Consider the following 9370-nt stretch of genomic DNA (forward strand, 5'->3'; position numbering starts at 1 on the left):
CGACCCATGATGATCCGGGGTAGAACAGGTCTTCAGCAACCCATGCTTGCCGTAAAAGGCGACTATGCTTGTCGTAAGAGGCGACTAACGGGATCGTGTCGTCAGGCTCGCAGACTTAGTTTATGCACGTCATCGTATACCGATTGCGTGAAGTCAATCACTGGATTGTCTGGTCCAGACTCGATTATTTACAGATCGCCGTCATATAGCTGGAATACTGCAGAGTGCGGCGTTAAACAACAAACAAACAAACAAACAATCAACATTCGATTTGCCTGCTCCGGACATGAATCTTTCGCTGCCGACAGCACAAAACCCCACCAATCACACTTTCTTCTGGGCGATAGAAATTCTAGCATTCATTTGAATCAACTTATGCTGCGTAGAAACAAGTCGGGCTCGTGAAGAGGACAAGCTATGTAAATACCACAGATGCAGTTGTGGGCAATGCCGTTACATAAGCTGCAGTAAGACTTGCCGCCGTCGGCGACGCCGCATAGCGAGTAGTAGATTGATTCAGTGAACACTTTCGGGCAAGTATTGCTGGGCAGTCGTAATTACGACAACGTCGTTCTACATCCCGATATTAAATGTGCGTTCTTTTGTTTTTGGAGGAGTAAAACGAATACACCCTTAGCTTGAGTGTTAATTTGTGTTGGTTGTATCAAAGCTTGTACATATTTGCAGAATATAAGGAATCGAGAGCTGGTTGTCAAATATACACCCAACGTCATCTTGAACCAACACTTCAGTTAATGTACAAGGGAACTGATGAAGTTATTTTTGTTTGAAATTTAAGTAAATGATTGCATATTACTCGTCAATACAACATACGATAGACTAGTGTGAAAATAACAATGAACTATTTTCGATATTTGTAGGATCCGATAGGCTTAAAATAGTTTGGTTGGTTTGTTGTTTAACGCCGCACTCAACAATATTCCAGCTACATGACGGCGGTCTGTAAATAATCGAGTCTGGACCAGACAATCCAGTGATTGATATTATGAGTATCAATCCACGCAATTGGGATGGATGACATGCATCAACCAAGTCAGCGAACCTCACCACCCGATCACGTTAGTCGCCACTTACGACAAGCATAGTCGCCTTTTACGACAAGCATAGTCGCCTTTTACGACAAGCATGGGTTGCTGAAGACCTATTCTACCCCGGATCTTCATGGGTCGCTTAAAATAGAATTAGGTTTAGGTTTAATGTTGTGTTGGGTCATGTTACCTATAACGATGTTCATGTAATTCAATAACCCTTTGATGAGAAGTAATAAAACAAACAAACAGACGAAACATATTTTCTTGTCCAGGGTTCATACGACCCACGTGAATGTGTCCTCAAATTGTGCATGCGATTGATGAAATGCTCGTTTAGGGCCCACAAAAGATGTAAAAAGCCTTGTGCCATGTATTGTTACGATGAACGTGCACCGGAACTTGGCATACGTGCACCAGGAGTTCAAAAGGGCAACTTACATTGTATACATTGCAAAGAGTTTTTCAAATATATTCGATATCCAAGAAACAAGATTAATCAAACAATTCAAAGATTAATCTGCCTGATTTACTGTGTTTGTTTCCATTAAAAATGTGCCGGGTTCTTATCATTACATTACGATGCAAACTTTATGGGGATTGTGTCTTGTTTGTAATTCGTGTGGCTATTTCTATTTCCAGCGTGTGCATACTCCATAGTTTGGTAGCTCCGAGAATATGTCCGAGAATATGCGTCACTGCTATCGTGATCCGAGAATACGACTCACTGCTATGCGTATTCGCATGGACAGGATCCGAGAATATGACTCACTGCTATGCGTATTCGGATGGATAGGATCCGAGAATATGCCTCACTGCTGTACGTTTTTGTGTGGACATGATCCGAGAATACGACTCACTGCTATGCGTATTCGCATGGACAGGTTCCGAGAATATGCCTCACGGCTACGCGTATTCGCATGGACAGGATCCGAGAATATGCGTCTATGCTATACGTTTTCGCATGGACATGATCACAGAATATGCCTCACTGCTATATAAGTGTTTGTGTGGACATGATCCGAGAATATGCCTCACTGCACTACGTTATCGCATGAACATGATCCGAGAATATGCTATACGTTTTCACATGAACATGATCCGAGAAAATGCCTCACTACACTACGTTATCGTATGAACATGATCCGAGAATATGCTATACGTTTTCACATGAACATGATCCGAGAATATGCCTCACTGCACTACGTTATCGTATGAACATGATCCGAGAATATGCTATACGTTTTCACATGAACATGATCCGAGAATATGCCTCACTGCACTACGTTATCGTATGAACATGATCCGAGAATATGCTATACGTTTTCACATGAACATGATCCGAGAATATGCCTCACTGCTATAAGTGTTTGTGTGGACATGATCCGAGAATATGCCTCACTGCACTACGTTATCGTATGAACATGATCCGAGAATATGCTATACGTTTTCACAATTGTAATCACAGCTCTTAATGGGATACATGTATCATATGCTATGCTGAGATTCCCATCAGTTTCCTGCCACTGAAGCGAAACACGCATCTTTGTGTGAAAGGACAAGCCGGATAACTTAATTTTAGATAACATATTTTAAATGAAACCAATTGATTAAAGGTCTGCTAATTCAAAACACAGTGTATACCAACCCCCACCCCCACCCCCCCCCCCCCCCCCCCACCCCCCACCCCCCACCCCCCTCCAATTCTGTCATGACAACCGCGTCATTTCTTTGAAGTTAGCGAAAGTAATCTATGTGTAATGTGATGTTGAGTCTAGTGTTCTGAATAGATTAGACTTACGGGATTAGCGATAATCTCCCTGTATGTACTCAAACGATGGATTATCAACAGAATGCTACGAATCCAAAATATATATCAAGAAAGTTCAGAGTCATCCGTTAATACCCTAAAAAGAACCAACCCATAGTCTACAGCACACAGAATTAGTATGACGTCAGAAATTCTTCACACTTGTTATTATGACGCAATAGTGACGTCACAGTCCGTAAGATAGATATAGCATGTGGCAAGATCAAATGTGCTGACCCTGCATTATTTAAGAAATAAAGTTGTGTCATAACATAGGCTTATACAAGTAAAAGACATTCATAATATTCTCTCACAAAGCTGTTTTATAGAATAGGATTGACGATATACATGGTTACATGCAATCATACGCGTTGACTCGAGGGAGAACACACAGCTCAACTCATCTTATTAATGTAACATTGGCAATGTGTACATGTTTACCTATAATTGCCCATTCTTTTTTCCTCATTTAGATTATTGCTGGTATTTGTTCTGCTTGTTTGATTGTATTTTTTATGTTTATTTTCAGGATCGATTGCTGTTGTTATAAATTTGGCCTTGTTTGCTTGTCGTTTACTTTTGTTTCCCCTGTTTGATTGCTGCTTACATTTCAATGATTTGTTTCCCTTGTTTGATTGCTGCTTACATTTCAATGATTTGTTTCCCTTTTGATTGCTGCTTACATTTCAATGATTTGTTTCCCCTGATTGCTTCTTTCCCCTGATACCTGCTTACATTTCAATGATTTGTTTCCCTTGTTGGATTGCTGCTTACATTTCAATGATTTGTTTCCCCTGTTTGATTGCTGCTTACATTTCAATGATTTGTTTCCCTTGTTGGATTGCTGCTTACATTTCAATGATTTGTTTCCCCTGAGTGATTGCTGTTTACATTTCAATGATTTGTTTCCCTTGTTGGATTGCTGCTTACATTTCAATGATTTGTTTCCCCTGAGTGATTGCTGTTTACATTTCAATGATTTGTTTCCCTTGTTGGATTGCTGCTTACATTTCAATGATTTGTTTCCCCTGTTTGATTGCTGCTTACAATTCAATGATTTGTTTCTCCTGATTGATTGCTGTTTACATTTCAATGATTTGTTTCCCTTTTTGGATTTGGTTCTTACATTTCAATGATTTACTTCCCCTGTTTGATTGCTGTTGCGTTCGCTCGTCACGCCGAAGGCCCTATTTCGATTCCCAACATGGATACAATATGTGAAGCCCATTTCCGGTGTCCCTGTCGTGATATTGCTGCGATGTTGCTAAAAGCGATGCACTCACTCACTCACTCACAAACAACTCACGAACTCAACCACCGTGCAACAACACATACATACCACGCGCAACATGTTTTTAAATATCACATGTGTTTGGTATTGCATGACAGACTTGTTCCACATTCATGTCACGCGATACGACAGTCAGGCCCACACAAAGTCTGTGGTCGTGGACAATCGTGAAATCTCAGATTTCACCTATTCCACGAAACTCGGTTAATAACAACCGGTGATGGTCTTTGAACATATTCGGGTACACATCGAGTCCACGGTCGTTGTGAACAGAAGCGGCCCACGCCAATGGAGTGCGGCATTCGTGGAGTGTTTACAGCCAGGAAGACAGGCAAGACCGACGCTGTTATTCTCAATCAGCACTTTTCATTCACAACGTATTGTGACGTCATATGCAGTTCGTGTGTCTGGCCGGATAAAACGGATCAAATCTCAGCATAACACCACGTCTGTTTTGCACTCTGATTCCGGGCTGGCTGTGTAACCTGTCGGTGATTTTAAGATTGTTTTCAACTGAATCAGCTGATTACGTCACAGCCATAAATAATCCCAGATCATTCATTGACCGTTTTATGGGTCATAATCGGCAGACAGGTTCAATCAAGATTGGTGGTTTAACCGACCATGTGAGTGAATGAATATAAAATTAACGTCGCAACGGCAATGTTACAACTACCTAGTGACGAAAACTAGTCATCAATTGAATTTAAAACATACCATCAATACATTAACGTTAGGGGGCACGGGTGGCCCAGTCATCTAAGGCGCCGCGATTCGCTGTGCAGAGTTGCGTCACTTGGGCACGCCAGAAACCCATGATTGTGGGTTCGAATCCCGGTTCGCCCTAATTATGTTTCTAGGTTTGTCAGCACCATACCCGTGCTCGTGGGTTTCACCGAAGTGGTAAACGTCTTAGACCTGCATCACTTCGGGCTTTCCTCCCACATTAAGCTGACACGCCGTGATATAACTGGAATAACGTTAAAAGCGGCGTTAAACCCAACTCACTCACTCACATTAATGTTATATCAAACATATTCAAAATATAAACGGTATTTCACAATGGGCAGATCCTTGCACCAAATATTACTAATACTTCGTGATTATACTGCGTACCTTTTAACAGTCAAATGTTCGGAACGCCACTGGATCACTATACTGCACAGAGATATGGATAAATGATAAACTGCTTAGCACTTTTTAATACTACATGTATGTGGTTATAGCTTTTGTTCAGTTTCTTTGTTGTTTAACGCCATGTATAGCTACCTGCAAATAATGGACCAGTGATTGATATTATGAGCAACGAAACGACGTGGGTATTTTGTTCAGTGCATTGCACGATATAAGTAACATAATATATTGACGACTTATATTTTAGTGCAAAGATTGACAAAAAAAAACCGTTAAATGCTCGTCACTGGTGATTATACATAGTATAGTTGAATACTGTGTGTCCTCTACCAGGCCGCGTGACTCAAATAGACGGCGCGTCAAACTGAAACTGGAAGAATAGAATGAGTTTGGTTACATTATTTCAATTATACCACGCTGATATGTTTGTACTTTCTGACGTTAACCACTAAGATTTCTGTTGAAACCCACAAGCACGGGTACGGTGCGGACAAACCTACAAATATATCAAAGCAAATCTGGGATTCGTACCCTTAATCATGAAAAGGTTTACGACTGACCATATTTCCCAGTTGAATTTATCTTTTTGTTTGATTGATTGGATTGGTTCGAGATTGCAGACGAAGGGACAATCAACCAATTTCTGCCTTACATTCTTACTATACCAATTACATGATAGTTGTGATGAAACAGAAATTCAAATTGACCAACAAGAAAAATAATGTAGCAAGGGTAAGAGTATTCAGCGTCACGACAGTCAATACTTGTTTGTAAACATAACGGTCAGTTGGTTGCGAGTTCAACTCCAAGCATGGTTGAGACCATCTGTCACAGTGGGTATCTTTCACTGTTGGCAGCGATAGCATAGAGAGCTCCGCGAACGGGATATCGTTGTGAGGAGCTTGAGGTTTCTGGCATGAATTGCGGCGCCTTTGACGACATTGCCACCCGTGACCCGTTAAATTATAGGTCGAGTCTCTTATAGTGCCCGAGTTAAACTGTTTGAGCGCCAGAAACCGATTATCTTGGGTTAGAAAACCGATTATGTTTCTAGGTTTGTCAGCACCATCCCCGTGATCATGACTTTCACCGACGTGGTAAACGTCTGACACCTGCATCACATCGGCATTTTATCCCACATTAAGCTGACACGCCGTCATATGACTGGACTATTGCTAAAAGCGGCGTAAAACCATACTCACTCACTCACTCAAAACCAACCCACATTATATTGGGGGCAGACATCACATCATATGTATTTCTTAAGTCGTTTCTTCTGCAAGACGTTATGAATCAATCTGTCATCATCACTTCTTGACGTGTCGGGGCTTTTGTCTCGTTTCTTCACCAGATGAAATGCGCTTGAGTAGATAACATTGTTACACACCACGATAGGATAAGTGCATGTAAACAGTTACAGATAAGCCCAGTCGAAATGTATAGGGTTACAATGACACTGTTTGTATCCAAAATGCTGCTGCTAATACTGATATTGATATAATATGGTTCAGGGACGAAACGAAAATAATATGGTTCAGGGACGAAACGAAAATAATATGGTTCAGGGACGAAAAGAAAATAATATGGTTCAAGGACTGTGTTTGTTCCGCACTCAGCAATAGTCCAGCTGTAAGATATGACGGCGGTCTGTAAATAATCGAGTCTGGACCAGACAATCCAGTGATTGACATGATCATTGATCCAGGCATTTGGGATACAATGTCATGCATCAACCAAATCAGCTACTACTACTACTACTACTACTGCTACTACTACTATTACACTAACCATACCGCCCAGTCAAGCATACATGGAGTACACGCGAACTAAGATGTCAGCGATAAATCAAGAAACTAGATATAGACGTATTTATTAACAATTCCAAGAATACTTGTAACAATGACGCAATCCCGCGACCAAAATTGTAAACAGCGTAGTATAAGTCACGTCCTCGGTGACATTCCTCAACCACGTGGTGGTCTCCAGCCGGATGTTTCTGTCAAACAAGCCGCCAATCAAAATAACCATATTACATGACGTTAGGCCTAACTATATTATACCCTCTGTGATTGGCCACAAAAGAGTTCAAGGCCACATGTGCATCCCATATTTGGGGAATGACGTCATTGCGTGTAAACTATGGATCGGTTTCATCACAGTTAAAAACATGATTAGTCATACCGGCCGGAGTCGTGTTGAGAAGAGTTCAGCGTTCCTTTTCGTTTGTGTAAATCATGAAACGTCCCCAATGTACTTTTGAACCGGAGAGCAAGTAGGAGCGGTCGGCAAATACCCTTGACATGAATTCTTTCTATTTTCCCCATAGTTGTATTCCTAGCGAGTGCTACCATTCTGACGCATACTAAATTGTAAAACATGGCGTGTTCCTAGCCCGGCAGTTGATAAACACACCTATTTTGATTACTTCGCTACTTGGATCTCCATAATCTGACCCGATTGTAACCTATCGAGCCCTGTAAATTCTTTAATCGTCTGGTTCGGATTGATTATTTCCAGTGTTTGTGTCAATGCACCGGCTCACTCACATCCCCCGTCCACACCCATTCCCGTAGTTCTTCTTTTGCACCGGCTGAACCCCACCGATATGTTTGTTTACAGAGAGAATGTTTCTTTATGGCCAGTCACAACCAAATTGAAACGGCTGGGTAGCCTAGTGGTTTAAGCGTTCGCTCGTCACGCCGATGATCCGGGTTCGATTCCCTACAATTGAACGATGTGCGAAGCCCATTTCTGGTGTCCCTACTGGACATCTGGTCTCATATTGATGGAGTATTGCTGAAAGCCGCGTAAAACGCACTCACTCGGCTGATTTCTCTACATATTAGTAGGGGGCACGGGTGGCCCAGTCGTCTAAGGCGCCACGATTCGCTGTGCAGATTGCGTTCCTTGGGCACGCCAGAAACCCATGATTGTGGGTTCGAATCCCGGTTCGCCCCGATTATGTGTTTAGGTATGTCAGCACCATACCCGTGTACGTTGGTTTCACCAAAGTGGTAAACGTCTTAGACCTGCATCACTTCGGGCTTTCCTCCAACATTAAGCTGACACGCCGTGATATAACTGGAATAATGTTAAAAGCGGCGTTAAACCCAACTCACTCACTCACTCACTCACTCACTCACTCACATATTAGTATTCTTTTAGCTAGTATACTTTTAGACTATCTTCCTATTACTGAAATATGTCCGCTTGAAATGACGATTGTACAGAAAGTTAGACTTAAATAAACAGTCTCTGTTTAGACACACAACTAGTTTATACATGAAAACCCAATCTCATTAAAATAAGATCTTAGCTCTCGCTACCGCTAAACAAAGATCTGAGGACATCCCATTGGGGGTCACGTCAAAACGACCTGTTCATCCGACCAATCAAGGCGTCGCTTACCAGATCATGAAAGTGACAGTCGGAATGTGATTTCTAATAATGCAACCTCGAAAACTTTAACACGGGGTATTCCGAACGATAGTTACGGGTTTAACGACTGAATCCATACAATCTAGACCATAAATGTGCCATTCCAGAATGTTCTTTTGTTCAGGTTGCAAATTTGTAATCGAGAATTTGTCAAAATATGTTTCGAAGCGTAGTCGCCAATTTGAATTTAGTGCCGTAAAGCACGAGAAAGCTGCCTTCTGATTGGCTAATGTCTACTTCTTGTCAGTCCTTCCATTGGTCGGTCAAAATTAACGCAAGGTCGGTCTGACGTGACCCGTAATGGGATGTCCTCAGATCTTTGTTTAGCAATAGCGAGAACTAAGATCTGATTTTAATGAGATTGATGAAAACCCTACATCTCAATGGTTGAAACGTTGTAACCGTTTCACCAAGTCGATGCGTTTCGTATAAAAAGGTTACTGTCACTTTCGAGTATATTGTCATCATCATACGAGGGTTGGTTGATAAGTTTGGAAGGAGTTGCGTACCAGTGAAATATTTTGTGGATATTACATAAGGTCACAGAGGTATATCGGTTACAGGCCGGCAAAGCCACATTTCGGAAATAGATAGCCCAAATTGATGTGGCTCTCGCGGCAATGGTTATGGTTGCGTGAGTGTATAATG

Source organism: Haliotis rufescens, unplaced genomic scaffold (genome assembly GCF_023055435.1).
Source record: "Haliotis rufescens isolate VD_foot unplaced genomic scaffold, xgHalRufe1.0.p SCAF_32, whole genome shotgun sequence".
In the NCBI taxonomy this organism is placed as follows: domain Eukaryota; kingdom Metazoa; phylum Mollusca; class Gastropoda; order Lepetellida; family Haliotidae; genus Haliotis; species Haliotis rufescens.